General features: G+C 41.4%; 1 long non-coding RNA gene across 1 annotated transcript; it reads left to right on the forward strand.

Annotated features, from left to right (window-relative positions):
- Nucleotides 1-6742: 6742 nt before the first annotated feature.
- LOC124053970 lies at nucleotides 6743-12312 on the forward strand. Its single transcript, XR_006842287.1, has 3 exons — nucleotides 6743-6876; nucleotides 8653-8762; nucleotides 12258-12312. It is a non-coding gene; the product is annotated as an uncharacterized LOC124053970 (long non-coding RNA).
- Nucleotides 12313-14527: the final 2215 nt, after the last annotated feature.

Here is a 14527-nt window from a genome sequence, read left to right on the forward strand (position 1 = left end):
ATAAAATTCATATTTGTCATAATTTCAGTCCTTAATGACAGGTGCACTGACACTTTTATCAAAGCAATGCAACACACAGAAGACATACAACATATGACATCTGGGACAAAACATTACAAACAGTAAAAGAAAAACAATTTTGTGAAGTTTATTGTGTCCGAGTTCAAACTATAAAGCACCTGGAGGATGATAGCCATCCCATTTTTCTCCCCTGAATGAACAGGGAAGATTATACTGAGGTGAAGCCCATTTACAGTTTGTCTGTGATGCCTTCAGCTTCAGTAAAACACCTTTTCCTCCTCAGGGTGTGTTCTAGTTGCAGGCCTAATTCACTGTCACTCACTGTAGGCTGATGTGCGCTGATATTCAAGGAAAATACCCTGCCAATGCCAAATTATAATGCAAATAAAAGTAATTTATAAGGTGTTTAAGTGTGTATTGTTCTGTTTGCGCTGGCCCACACTGAGCTGAATGTTTTCACCATAAAGAAAGCCTCCAGTCATGTGTAAAATTCTGTACTGCTGTTCTCTCTCTGCAGTTTTTCTGTTTTTATATATCACATAAACAGATGGAAACCTACATAATACCAAAGAGACTGAGTTTAACAGCAGCAGGTTGTCCCTTCAACACCCACAAGACCTGAACATTTCCGTCGCTGTACTTAATTACTAATTAATATGTCTTTCTGTCTGTCTGTCTCGGGACACCTCTCCTCATCCTCCTGACTCCACAGCAGCAGGCAAGGACAGGTGAGGACGATACAATCCCGTGGTCTGAGCAGGGATTTCATTATGGCTTCCTTCCAGAGGAATGAAACAGTAGCAAACAAGGACTTCCACAAGGACAAACAGCATAACAGGCTGTGCTTTCCAGTTTTTTCATGCTGTTATTTCCTGCAAGTGACAATACCACACACGCTGCCATGTCCGGGTGGGGGTGGATTCTGTGTACTGTGAAATACCTTTTCAGAGTACAGTGTGTGTGCCATTATGTTGGCCTTGTGGGACCCCAGACCCAGCTCCATCACTAATGTATGTCTGTCTGCAGCCTCCCCCCACTTACACATACTCACACTGAAACGAGGTCAGATAGTGTCATGAACATCTCTGCTGTGTGTCCTCTGGCACGTCATGCCGTACTTTGCGCATGTGTGTGTCCATGTGTGTGTCTCACACCCACTCTGACTGAGTTTGGTCATAAATATCAGTGGGTGTGTGTATGTTTGTCTGTGTGTACGTGTGTCTTGGTGAGGTTACTGTCAGGGCATGGGTGATCATCGCAGCGTGTTGTCTGATTGGAGGACTTGTTTGTGTTGTATCTCTGTGCCCAGGGAAGAGGAACAGACCCCCTGCAGATTGTAGCCTCAGCACCAGACAGTCTTCACACACACACACACACACACACACCCCATTATTCCCCATGCTTTGGCAGGCCTTGTTACTATGCAGACACACTCCTGCTCTCCCATTTTGGCAAGCTCACTTCCCGGACAGAAGTGTGGTGTTCTTAACAAGCTGACAGATGTAGGGCATGACTGGGGCAACTGACTAAACAAGCTGATATATTACTCTAATACTTTTGCGTAGGTTTTGCATCACGCTCATACACTTATAAATCACCTGTGACCTGTATTTTTTCTTTATTCCATCAACTCTTGCTCTTTTAAGCTTTCAGGATCTCAAAGCTTTTCGTTCCAGTGCAAATTCCACAGAACAGACGTGTTTTAATGTTAAATGATTTATATGCGCTTGTAAAATTTCACCAAAATGCCACAGACCTTCCCAGCACGATGGAGAAATATCCAGGAAAACCCTGACAAAATGTAAATGTAGTAGCGGGCAAACACAAGAAATTAGCCTGACCAAAACCACTCATGAAACACAGGAAGACAGCCAGCAATGGATGCGTGAAAAAGAAAGATGCGTAAATAATCTTGTTTGGGGACCAAAGGAGCATCATCAGTATACAGTATCTGGGCAGAAGAGTGTAAGAGTGTCCCATTGCGTGCATGCAAGCATGTAAATAAGAGTACGACTGCACTTGTGAAGAGGAAGCTGCTTTACATGTTGATGTCCCAGACTATAACTGTATGATCATGCATGCATAACATATTACTCCATATTTCTCAATGCGGCGCAGGACGCGTGCAACAGTTCTTCATGTTCTCAGTATGTGGTAATGATGTGGATCTATTCAAAGAAAGTGTGTGTATGCCTGTTTGTGTCATGCACGACGGTGACAATTACCCTCCCTCTGTGGCCAGGATGATGTGATGATTACTGCTTTAGGTATAGGCGTGCATTTAAAGGCAGGAGAGAATATGATATAATCTGCTGCTTTTTTATTGAGATTGATTTAAAAAAAAAAAGATCTGGATAAGATAAGAGAAAATATGATTTATTTTTAATCGATTCCAGTCTGACATTAAAAATGAATCAGGCTTTACTTTTTACTAAATCAAAAATGACTTAATTTCTATCCACATGTATTAGTTCAGCCCAAACTGTGGATAATAGCACATGCAGAGTCAAAGTCTGTTTTGAGTGAATGAAATCTGCCTTGATTGCTTGGTGTAAATTATTCAAAGAAGCTCCCATTTTCACTGTAGCTTCACGCAAGCCGCCCATGGCCATACATGGAAACCGTTCTCCACCAATTAATACATGAAAAGCTGAGAATCCATTATGTACACACCTTCTTCCAGCTGAAAAGTGAATAACTGCTGCTCCAGTTCTTTTTCCTGGAAAGCCAGGCTAAAAGACAATCAAATATTCATATTGCGAGCTAACAAATCACGTAGCTGGAGTGAAAGATGGGCTGAAAAATAACATGGAAGACATTCCGTAAATGTTGGCCGGTCAGCTGGGTGTGCTTCCCGTTTCCGGTCGGTATGAGTGCATGGAATCTTCCATTTTCATCTCAGAGGACTCGGAGCCACCTGGATTCGTTCGCGCTGTGACGCAGGAGTCACAGTCCAGTTGTCTGCCTGTTAAGATGACAGACTGAGTAAACTTACCAAAGTGAGAAAAGGTTCCATGCAGGCATGGGAGGAAGCGCAACCAAGGATTTTTATTGACTATGACAACAAAATTTGTTTTTGGGCGTTACCTAAATTAGGTCTCATAGACGTGTTGAACACAAATTTTCCAACTACTCCAAAGTACTTTCAGTGGTTAAATAAGTATACATAAGCTCATTTTAGTATTTGAGTAAATCCAGTCTTGAAGGCAAAAGAGTGTGCATGACCAAGGCTTTTTAAGGGAATAAAGTCTTTAAAACCACCATGGCAACAGGAAACATCCTTCTTGAACCAGTGTTTTGAGCACCCGCTCCTACCTTTACCATTCACTGGCACTCTGTTTCATCCTCCCTACAAGTAACATGCTTGCTCAAACTTGTACACAAGGAAGCACAGATATACACACACCAAACAGTTAAACAATTAAGCTTTTAGATCCTTTCCTAGAAACAAATTGTTTTCCAGTTCAAACAGGATATCCTTATTTGATCTTGCTGAGTCAGACACTGACGCAAGAGGCCATCCAGCCCAGACAACTTAGTGCTTCTATAATGACCCTCCCATTGGGGGCAATGTTCCCTAATTTAAAATGTGATATAACAACTGCAATTGTCCAATTGCTGAACCTTGTGGAGCCGGCTTGCCATTTGGCAGTTGCTTATTGGCACATTAATTAAGCTTCTTTCCTGGAACTACGGGCAAAGGGACAGAAGTTTTACTGACAGCTTTCTGAGATTTACAGCTGTTCTCGAGGCTAGAACAACAAATAGAACAACAGCAAGTGATTTTCCACAACCAAGAACCAGGAGCTACTTATCTAGAAGCCCCATTTTTTTAACCTAAATTTTAATCTAACATCCAGGCAGGGGCAATTATACCTTTCATAGTTTTGGATGGCTAACTTGGGCTAGCTTGTTTATATAGCAAGGCTTAATCTAACTAATTGTTAACCATGGTGCGTTCGCATGCTAATTTGCCATTTAGAAGTGAACAATGACTACATCTGAGACTGAAGGAAATGTCAGTAATTTTGCAGTTATTTTTATTACATATTTCATAGTTATTTATAAACCAAAAGTAATGGACCAGTAGAATTTTTTGACATGTTGATGACACTAGTTCAAAAGCCAGGAAACCACCAAAATGATTATATTTCATCCTGAGAGGACATGAATGTCTTAACCAATATTTGTTAAGATATCTCACACAAAGCACTCAACTGATAATAAAGGAAAACTTAGGGGATTGTCGTTATTCTTTGTCTGGGAATTATGAATTAAAATTTGGTGCTAATCCATCTTGTAGATATTGAAATATTTAAAAGTGTGACTGAAAGCTTTCACCTGCTGGTGGCACTACATTGGAGGGTTAATGCTCTGTGCACAGTCAGTCAGTCAGTTTCCACCCAGTTTTATTGAATCCCATAACTGCTGAGATGTTTCAGTCTGAGCTAACGTGGTGGACCAGCTTACTGACAGACTCACATTCCCAAACTGGTTTCACCATTGCAAAAAATAATAGTATTATGTGGCCCAGATAACAGCACCATAACCCCTTTATGGTGCTCTTCTGCTGATGGTGATGCACAATAGCCACAGTATTTACTGACCACAGGGTCTCAAAACTGAAACTGTTACTTCAGTTCTTAAACAACCTTGTCTCTGTGGACTAAAGTGGGGGTGGTAGAAGTCAACATGCCTCTTAACTTGTTGCCATAGTAGCACTGCTCTTGCAAGGTCAGAGCTGTGACCCTTGCAGCGGTTCAGTGGAGTCTGCTGCAGAGGTGCAAATGAACTTTAGGAACCTGCCAAGGTGAGTGTGTTCATGTACCATAGGAGTGAGGATAGGTGGTGGTGGTGGTGGTGGTGAGGGAGAGGAGGGTGAGAAGGAGAACAGGAAGGGAGAAATACAGCCACGACTGAACTCACCACAGGGAGAGAGGAAGAAGATAATGAGTGAGGAGGCAGGGGAAAAAGTAGGAGGCAAGCAAGTGACAGGCAAAATGAGGACAAGCAGGGGATAATAATCAAACTGTTGAAAACATTAGCATATGGGGAATTTGGTAGAAGTAAGCAGGAGCCACCGAACAGCTTAATGAGAAGAAAGTCACAGGTGGTTAACTGTTTGTGAACATAAAAAATCCATGTGTAGAAACTAAATTCAGGACAGTGGAAAAATTGGTGCAGCAAGACAGACGAGGGAGATGGGGAGAGGAGTTTAGAGTGGAGGGAAGGTGAGGGGGCAAAGCATACCAAATCCTGAGGATTAGTTCCACACATTCTTGGCATCCATAGTTAAGGCGGAACCCGAGGCTGGTGCAGGGATGGCATTTGCATTTGCTGATTACGTATGACTCCTTCCGTCGTGTTCCAGAACTTCATCGGTCTGTTTTGCCTCTCGCATGCTTTTCTTGCCTCTCGTCATTCCATACAATGAAGCTGGATTAGCTCGCAAAGGCCTGCAAGGAAGCACTTTAAAGACAGAGTCGGTTTCACAAGTCATACATCTGAAGAAAATGAGTTACCTGAGAAATCTAGCTCTCATATAAGAGCTGACCTACAGATCAACGCTAGCAGGCATTTTCCTATCTGAAAGGGTGACTTTCCGCATCAAAGCCAACATTTCAGTTCATGATTTCAGAAGAAGTTGGTAATCTTTTGAAGAAGATGTATTTTTATTAACTTAACGGTTCTGAAGTGCTGAAAAATGTACACAGCCTTGGACTCAGATTTTCACTTACTCGTGGTGTTGTAGGAATTAAATAGCTTTAAATGATGAATACAAATGTAGTAAAAAGAAATCCATGTGCTACGCAAGTCAGGCAAACTAACGGCCATTTTTGTAAGTAACTTTTGAACGCAAGTGTTTATAATCTTCTGATAGAAAAATTCCATGTTTCACAGTTTTTGCTGTCCCCTCTCCCACACACTATTGAATCATACCTTTTGTATATTACAGAACAGATCATATTGTAGAGTGTTCCTCCATTATCTGCTTGGTTGACTGACTCCCCATGCCCACAATAAAGTTGTCTACTTATGAATCTAACCAATTACTTGAGTAATTAATGTAATATAAATACAAATATTTACACTTTTGAAGTAGCTTGACCAGTAAGACTAAGATTTGCGTTTGGAACTTGTGACTCACTGTAATGTTGCAGCATCTTTACATCAGCCCTATGCCCTATACAAATGTTCTACTCTGCCAGTTTTGCTGCATTTAGGCCCTCTGCAAGAATTGTGTACGATTGAAAGCCTGGGAAAAACATGACGTCACATGTCTTCAGTGGAAAAGGGAGATAATCGGAAACCACAGCCGATGCTTCTCATGCGTGCTGAAAAATATCTTAAAATCTGGTCCATGATTTCATATGCCTGACATGATGAATGTGGCGACCTGGAGCCTACCTAGCCTAATTTGTTTAAGGTTTTACCTCTAATCCCCACAGCTAAATCTTTCTGGTACAAACAACTCAGAGCATCAGCTCTGTGCCAAGTTTGGGAGCCGGTTGAGCAAGACAGCAGCTGATTACAACAGCAGATTGTGTGTGGCTTGTCGAACAATAGGCCAGTATCACATGGGTAAACTATTTATTTCTCATCGAGACTTCAAGGCAGTAGACTCAATGTTAGCTTTGCAGGGAGTCAAAATATGACACTTGTTATTAAGATGGCTTCATGTGAAACCAGGAATGAACATAAAGGCTTGTTAAAATAAACACTGGCACAGTTTTGTTTGAGAGGGCGGAACAAAACTGAAGGAAATCAAGACTGAGGAAAACTGAGGAAGAGCGAAGAGGCCACAGTCTGAGTCCAGCCTTCATATCAGGACTGAAGTTCTGCTGTTCACCTTTGGTGTGTTGAAATTATTGATAGTCTTTGAATGGTGTGGTCAGCCTTTTCTGTTGTCACTGCTGCAGCTGCATGGCATCTGAGAAGTTACTGCGTGAATGAGCACATTCGCAAGTCAAACTTAAATCAAAACCTGTCTGTTCTCTCGTATCCGTGTGAGTTACAGTTTTGTTAAAACAAGTTTAGTGGCAAGTACGTGTGTTTTACAAATGCAACTGCCCAAAGTGTCTTATTTCTAGGACATTTCAGGAAGCCAGCCCCTCATGTTGTGCCGTCCAGTAGAACCAGTGATCTGAGTTTTTATGACAATTTTACATTCAGGAGTTGCCTTTTCAAGATTCAAGATTTCTTTTCATTTTCTTTCTTGATTATTTTCTATGGGTATTGTGATAACCAAGTAGGCTACACCCTCACAGGGCCGCTGGCATGACTGTAGACCCCTGCAGTGTCCCTTTTTGAGTCCCTTTTGGCTGCCTTTTTTCTATGCAATGGATCCGTTTTAAATATGAAAGGATTTCTAGATTCACATGGCAGTACATGATTCTCTGCACACCTAAAAAGGAAAGTCTCTAATTGCAGACTGTTAGCCGGAGGCACAACGTTTTACACAGCAGTGATCTAACTCACTCGGACGAGAGCACAAAATCTGTTTCATGCTGTAATATTTTAGTTAACTGGTTCATAAAACAATCACAGCAGCAGCACAAGCACAAATCCTGAGCGAGACATGAAAACAATAGTGGGAAGGGGGGGCATCCAGTAAGCCTATTATTATGCAGGCGAGCGTCATGTGGCTGCAGACTGCCGTGGGTCAGTGCCTCTCAAAGGTGGTGGTCCTGCACAGATTACCATGGCAACCGCCTGACAGGTTGCATAACAGCTGATCAAACCTATTCTATGCCACTGAGGGCTGTAGCAGTGCTGTCAGACATGGGCGACGTACTGTTTTACTGTGGAAGTGTTCATTTTCCTTTTCTGAAACAGCCTCCATGAAAACAAAATAAGAGCTTTCTATATAGATCCTGGTTTTTATGTTGAGCTTATCGAGCTACTGTGGGAGAGAGTGTGTGTAAAACTCTATGAAGTGGTGTCTCATCTCATTACACACTCTGTTCCATGAGATCTTTGCATGCCTGGCTGCTGAATTCACAACACATAAAAAATACATGCAGGGTTAGTCGATTTAGGATGTATGAAGAAAAGCTGTCATCTTAGCTGACTGAAATCTATATAAAAGCACCTGAAGTCTGTGTGTCTGCACTTTCACACGTTTGCATATATTTTAAATCTAACATTTAATAGTACATCAGCATTTTTCCATGTGTCATCGTTCTGTTTTTCTATCTTACCATGTTTCTCCCCTAAGGTCCCTTTAAGCTTTAGCTCGGTTTTACAGCTTCTCCTAGGACACTGAAATGTGTTTATGCAACACTTTTCTCATCCCAACATTTCCATGCTCCCTCAGAATGAAATATTTACTGACAGAATCCAAGAGACTGGTCAGGAGAGATCTGAAAACTCCTGCAATGACGGACAGGGAATGTGTTTTGACACAAAGTTGGCCTGAAAGCCGCTCGGTCTGTCATCGGCTGCTGCAGGGATATAATCAGATTGGCTACCTGAGAGAATGATGTGTTGTAATGACCTCTAATCACTCACTATGTTTTCATGAAAGCTGTCACTGGGATTATTGTCCCCCTTTTATCCAAGTAGATAAAATGTACACACGTCTGGGTGTCTTTTATGTGTCGGTTCATTTGTGTGTGTTTTTGTCAGCAGGCCTCCCCCCCTTTTGCACCAAACACGCCAGGATCTTTTCGTGGATTCCAGATGTCATGGCAACAGCATGACAGTACCCTCAAGCCCACGCAGTAATCGTCACTGATGAGGTAAATATGCTACACCAGGCTCAGGCCTGTCAACATGCATCACACTGGCTCTTAACACAACAAAACAAACAAATTTTTCCTGGTGGTAATGATTTCATGACAGGCAGTTGCTTTCAGAAAAGATGCACCGTGTGATTTTTGTCTCGAGTCGAGACAGAGCGGTGACAGGAAGCGGAGCAAAAGCTGCATTCTGTCTTTTTGGTGTTGCGTAAAACCTGTGCAGAGGCAGATGACACCGACTGCCCAGAGGGGAGGGAGCAGCGATGGAAATAAAGAGCAAAAAGGGTGACATAAAAGCCTCACAGATGCATCCATGGATTATTTAAAGTGTAAGACTTTTGCGCTTGTGAAACAACAGCATTCTGTTTGCAAAGTTGCTTAACTGCTCACCTGAGCTGCTCGCTCTTCGCCATTAAATGTTACCAGACAATCTCTAAGAACACCGGTAAGGACCGTGTGGATCCGTCACTGACAACATATTATAAAAACGTGCTGCGGCACAAACTGTAGTAGTAGCTAGTTAACCATAGTCGATGCCTCTGGAAAAGACACACACATAAGATAGACAGCTGGTGAGATTTGTGAGGCATCCTCAAGTGTAGTTCTCCGCCTGGGAGGCCGTGTCTCTGGATGAGTTCACAGAAAACTGCTGGGTCCCTGATGACTGCCACACATGTGATGAATCCACAGTTGCAAAGGTCAGAAATTTGAAAATCAAATGTCACTTGTCAGCATGCAAAAAAAAAAAAAAACTTTGCATGGATACAAACTTGTTTTAAAGCTGTTGTTTGACTGCGTACGCGCACACACACACACACAGCTGGTGGTAAAAAATGCCTGTGAAACATGTAATCTACTGCAGGGCAGGTTGTACACACTGCGACTCTGGCACTGGACCTGGAGGACCGAGAGCTTGTTTGTGCCTCTGGGTGTATGCATATGTTTATCAGGTAAGCTCAATAGGTCAGCTGCAAAGTTTGCTCACTTATGAATATTTGTCCAAACTAAGGATTTAGCTCCGACTTTTGTATTTCAAAATTGAGTTTTATATCTCACCCCTCAGACACACAAAACAGCTCAGAAAAACAATCCACTTATTAAATGTGAAAAGAAATATGACAAAAACAGACAAATGATGTTGCAAGTTACATTTTAAAATCAGATTTTTTCAGAAGGAACCTTAATAATGAAGTGGATTTTTTCATGTTTAAATGGACCAGCAATCACTATAAAAAGACTCTTATAATCATATAAGTATATTAAGTATAAATCAGTATATTACAATAATTATATTAGTTCTCAACCCACAGCAACTCCAGTGACAGTTACCCAAAGGTTCGTCTAATACCGTCACAAAGTCTCTCATTTCAAAACCAATTCTCAGTATTGTTTTTCTTCTTCCTTGAGTTCATTTGCATTTGTTTTTTGTTGTTCTTCCCCATCTCAATATTCTCTGGGAGCACATTTAAAGCTTTTAGGAAGCATGTAAGCACAGTAAATGTAATTCTGACCTGTATCTCCATCAATATTCAGCCGTGTGGGAAGTAGGCAACAATGTCCGAGATGAATGTGGTTATGAAATCGTGGCTGAGTGGGTTATGCAAACACATTCGCGCTGATGGGACAGAGTGTATCGAGGGCTTTGATGAACACAAATGACGCATGTCTGTCCTCACAGAGATCACGCAGTCAGGCTTATTGATTCTGAACAAAACTGGAACAGTTATGGTTTCTCTCAGTCTCTCAGAGTCAGGGTTTGTCACTTTGAATGAAAACAAAGCACATGTTTTGCTCGTGAACGCTGATGAGACACTGGCCAATCACAGATGATCCTCAGATACCCCCGTACCTCTTCTCACAATATGAATACATGAAGAGAACATAGTAACAGCCATACATCTGTGCTACTCTAATGGTAATACTGGCATTTCCAACACCAGTTGGCTGAAGCCTGAAGGCAGCAGAATCCATCAGGTCCGCACAATCAGTTTGTCATCGTCAGCTCACGATGTGAAAGACAGAAGCATGAAAAGGTGGCAGGAAAGCTGTGAAAATGAAATCTGTAACATCACCACAGAAGCACAGATGACCTTAATGTGGAGTAACAGAAGTTTTTACACACTGAGCACTGACTGTACATACACATTTCCCTGTACCTAGAGGCCACCTGTGTGCGCTCCACTCCCTCTGCAACGTTCATCCAGTTGATGAATTATTCTTTGCGTCTGAGGTCTTGCTAGTCTTACAAAATAAGATAAAAATAAATAAGTAAATAAAAGAGTGTTGTCTTCTGGGGAGCTGATTAAACAAACAACTCTACAAGTGATTAAAGAGATCCTTTGATAATGGAAGCCACCATACATTATTATCTATTATCTCTAGTTCAGTTAGCCTGCGTCTGCTGTTTACACAGAAGGCAAACACTAATGTTCCAGCATTTAGCAAGCGAAACCCGTCGGTGTTCATCTATCACTTCAGCTCTTTGTTTGCTGTTCATCACAAATTACGTGATTGCACTGACGTCAACACACGCACACACGTATGCAGATTGCCTGTGTATGTCCTATTCTGTGTCAATCAGGCTCTGGTTTTCTATTGTGCTTTCACACACACACACACACAAAACAGGCTTGAGTTATGATGTTCTGCTTCTACTTGTATTTAATACATGTTTTAATGTAATGTCTCAGAGTGTGTGCAAGCTTTTTTATTCTTCCTTTGTGTGTGAATTGGTTTGGACACACTTGTTGCAGATTTTTAACCAAAAGTTTGAATGAAAGATTTTAATGAAATCGAAACCCATTTGATATTATGTGATGATTTTTTTTCAGCAATAGTCATTCAGTGTTACATTCTGACATTTTCTCTTTATATAGGACACGTTAGAACAGCACTCCAACAATACTGTTAACGCAGATTGGACATTGCATTAGGTGCTCACCAAGGCAAATGAGGGCTGACTTTAATTGTGAAGAATTTGCATCAAAAATACATCTGCAATAGGAGACATACATTGTCTTATCAAGTCCTTGTTTTGATCAGCAGATAGTTTTTTGTGGGAGGGAGTAATGGAACAAGGGGGTTGGTGGAAGGAAATCTGCAGGAAACAGACTGCGCACCTCCAACTTCTCATCAAACCCCTCTTACTGTGGCCTGCTGTTGTGTGGAAACTCACGCTGTGTGCGGCATGAAGTCAGATGTGATCATTATTGACTGACCTCGTTGTTAAAACAATATGAGTTTGTTTGGTTGCACTGTAAATAGATGCAGTTTCCCCTCTGATGTTTTTGTGACAACATGGCTGCTCAGGGAGTGTCGATATTGACAAAAGTATCCAGACACACCTCTTCATGGGGCTGTTTTCCAGGGGTTGGGCTCGGCCCCTGACTTCCAGTGAAGGGAAATCTTAATGCTTCAGCATACCAAGACATTTTGGACAATGCTGTGCTTCCAACTTTGTGGCAACAGTTTGTTGAAGGCCCTTTTCTATTCCAGCATGACTGTGCCCCAGTGCACAAAGCAAAGCTCCATAAAGACATGGTTGGATGAGTTTGGGGTGGAAGAACTTGACTGACCCACACAGAGTCCTGACCTCAACCCCATCCAACACCTTTGGGATGAACTGGAACGGAGATTGTGAGTCAGGCCTTTTGGTCCAACATCAGTGTCTGACCTCACAAATGCTCTGCTGCATGAATGGGCAAAAACTCCCACAAAAACACTCCAAAATCTTGTGGAAAATTTCCACAGAAGAGTGGAAGCTGTTATAGCAGCAAAGCTGTCTGTGTATTTAGAATGTGATGTCAATAAAGTCCCTGTTGGTGTAATGGTCACATGTCCCAATGCTTTTGTCTATATAGTGTTTGTAATCCTTAAGAATTCACTCCCGACTAATTTGGTGACACCTGTGGTTACATTCTTATAATTTTAACTTTTCCAGTGTCATATCGTTACAGTTATTATTCTGAATATTTGATAAGTTCCTACAAACTTAACTCTCTCCTTTACTCTACAAACAGACCAATCTTTAATTAAAAGGTTATTTGAGTTCCACCAATTTGTGTGCTCTACACACACACACACTTGAATGATTCACAGCAAAGTTTCGTGCAGATGTAGTCTCGGAGCACACACACACACACACACACACACTATCTCCTCACATGCAGCACTTAGTTGAGGACGGCAGGAAGCCTTGCTGATGCACTCTGCTTCTCCATATTCTGTGATCCATGTCAGTCCTCTTCACACAACTCACACACCTCTCCGAACACCCAGAGATTGTTTATTCCCCTATCTCTGCACTTTGCATATGCAAATAAGCCCCTAAAGGATGTTTTGCACTCACTGAATTAGTAGCCAAGCAACCAGAGATAACAGCTAAATTTCCACATACATTTTAAAAATCTCCCCTCTCTATATGTTCAGATAATTCCCTTTTTAAGAGGATTTTCACATATAACACATTTGATCCTTTTACACGTTTTACATCACATTTCCACATGACAGGTTACTACATAAATTGAGTATTAATCTTTAAGATTATTTTATTGGATTACTGGCAGCATGATTGATGTAAATATGGAAAGAACATAACCTGAAGTTATTTTATGCATGAGCTCTCTTGGTACAGCATGGAGCCTGTGTGAGAAAGGATCAGATGTCTTCATGCTGGCTCTGGTTTCCATTTTACGAATGTGTTTTATTGTGAGTGTATGTGTGTTCTGTGAGATTCATTATGGAGCATGTGACAATATAAACTCCTCTGTGTAATGATGTTTTGCATGTGTGGGAGGCCACTGGGGAAAATATATTAAAAACAAAGAGTGAAATAAACAAACAAACACATCCAGAGAAATATCTTATATCTAAATATCTCGCAGTCTCGCATTCGTTCAGCTGACTGTTAAACTTTGGCAACTAAAATTCAGTTCATTCAGGAGAGAGAGAATAGAATCGAGTTATTAAATGTATTGGATATCGTGTACACAACAAGAAAAGCTGAAGCGATATGCCGTGACATGAGCTGTACAGAAACACTGCGGTCACCAGAAGGACTCAGTGGACAGCCGATTCTGATGAGGTGTGTTGCAACAAAGCTCACGCTGAAAAGACGGCGTGACAGCAGCAGAGGAATGAGGAGTTTAACAGCAACAGGACGATTGGCTCGCAGACATCGTGGCAAAATCTGAATGGCTGAAGTGAAAAGTGAAAAGAAAAGTCAGCTGATTCAGTTGGCAGTCAGACAAGAAAAATCTAAATCGAGTAAGCATGCAACAACAAATTTCTGCAAGCAATATGATTCTCTGAGGTGACCTATTTAGGCGCTTGCCTATCAGTTTGTTATCCATTTGGTCCATTGACTCTCCTGGCACTGTGACATATGGCACAAGGATGCACTGAGGTAAATGGAGAACAGCAACAGCTTATTGCTTTATAATTTCAGGAAGTGAGTTGTGCTGCTCTCTGGAGGTACCCCGATAGCTAACGTGTACATCAATAACACACTGCAGACAGCTCTGTTTGTCATCGTTTCATAGATCATAACACCACTGATGCCTTTTGTAAATATTTTGCCAGGAATATACTGGGCTCATTGAAAAGTCCCATTTGACCGCTTATGGTTTGAATAGTCAAATTAAAGCATTTTCCCCCTCACATTACACATATCTGAAAACATAATTAATCCTATACGAAACTGAATGCATTTATATTTTCCCTTAAATGGTGGAAATAAATATCAACCTGTATCTGAAGTACAGAAA

The sequence above is a fragment of the Scatophagus argus genome, chromosome 22 (assembly GCF_020382885.2).
Source record: "Scatophagus argus isolate fScaArg1 chromosome 22, fScaArg1.pri, whole genome shotgun sequence".
In the NCBI taxonomy this organism is placed as follows: domain Eukaryota; kingdom Metazoa; phylum Chordata; class Actinopteri; family Scatophagidae; genus Scatophagus; species Scatophagus argus.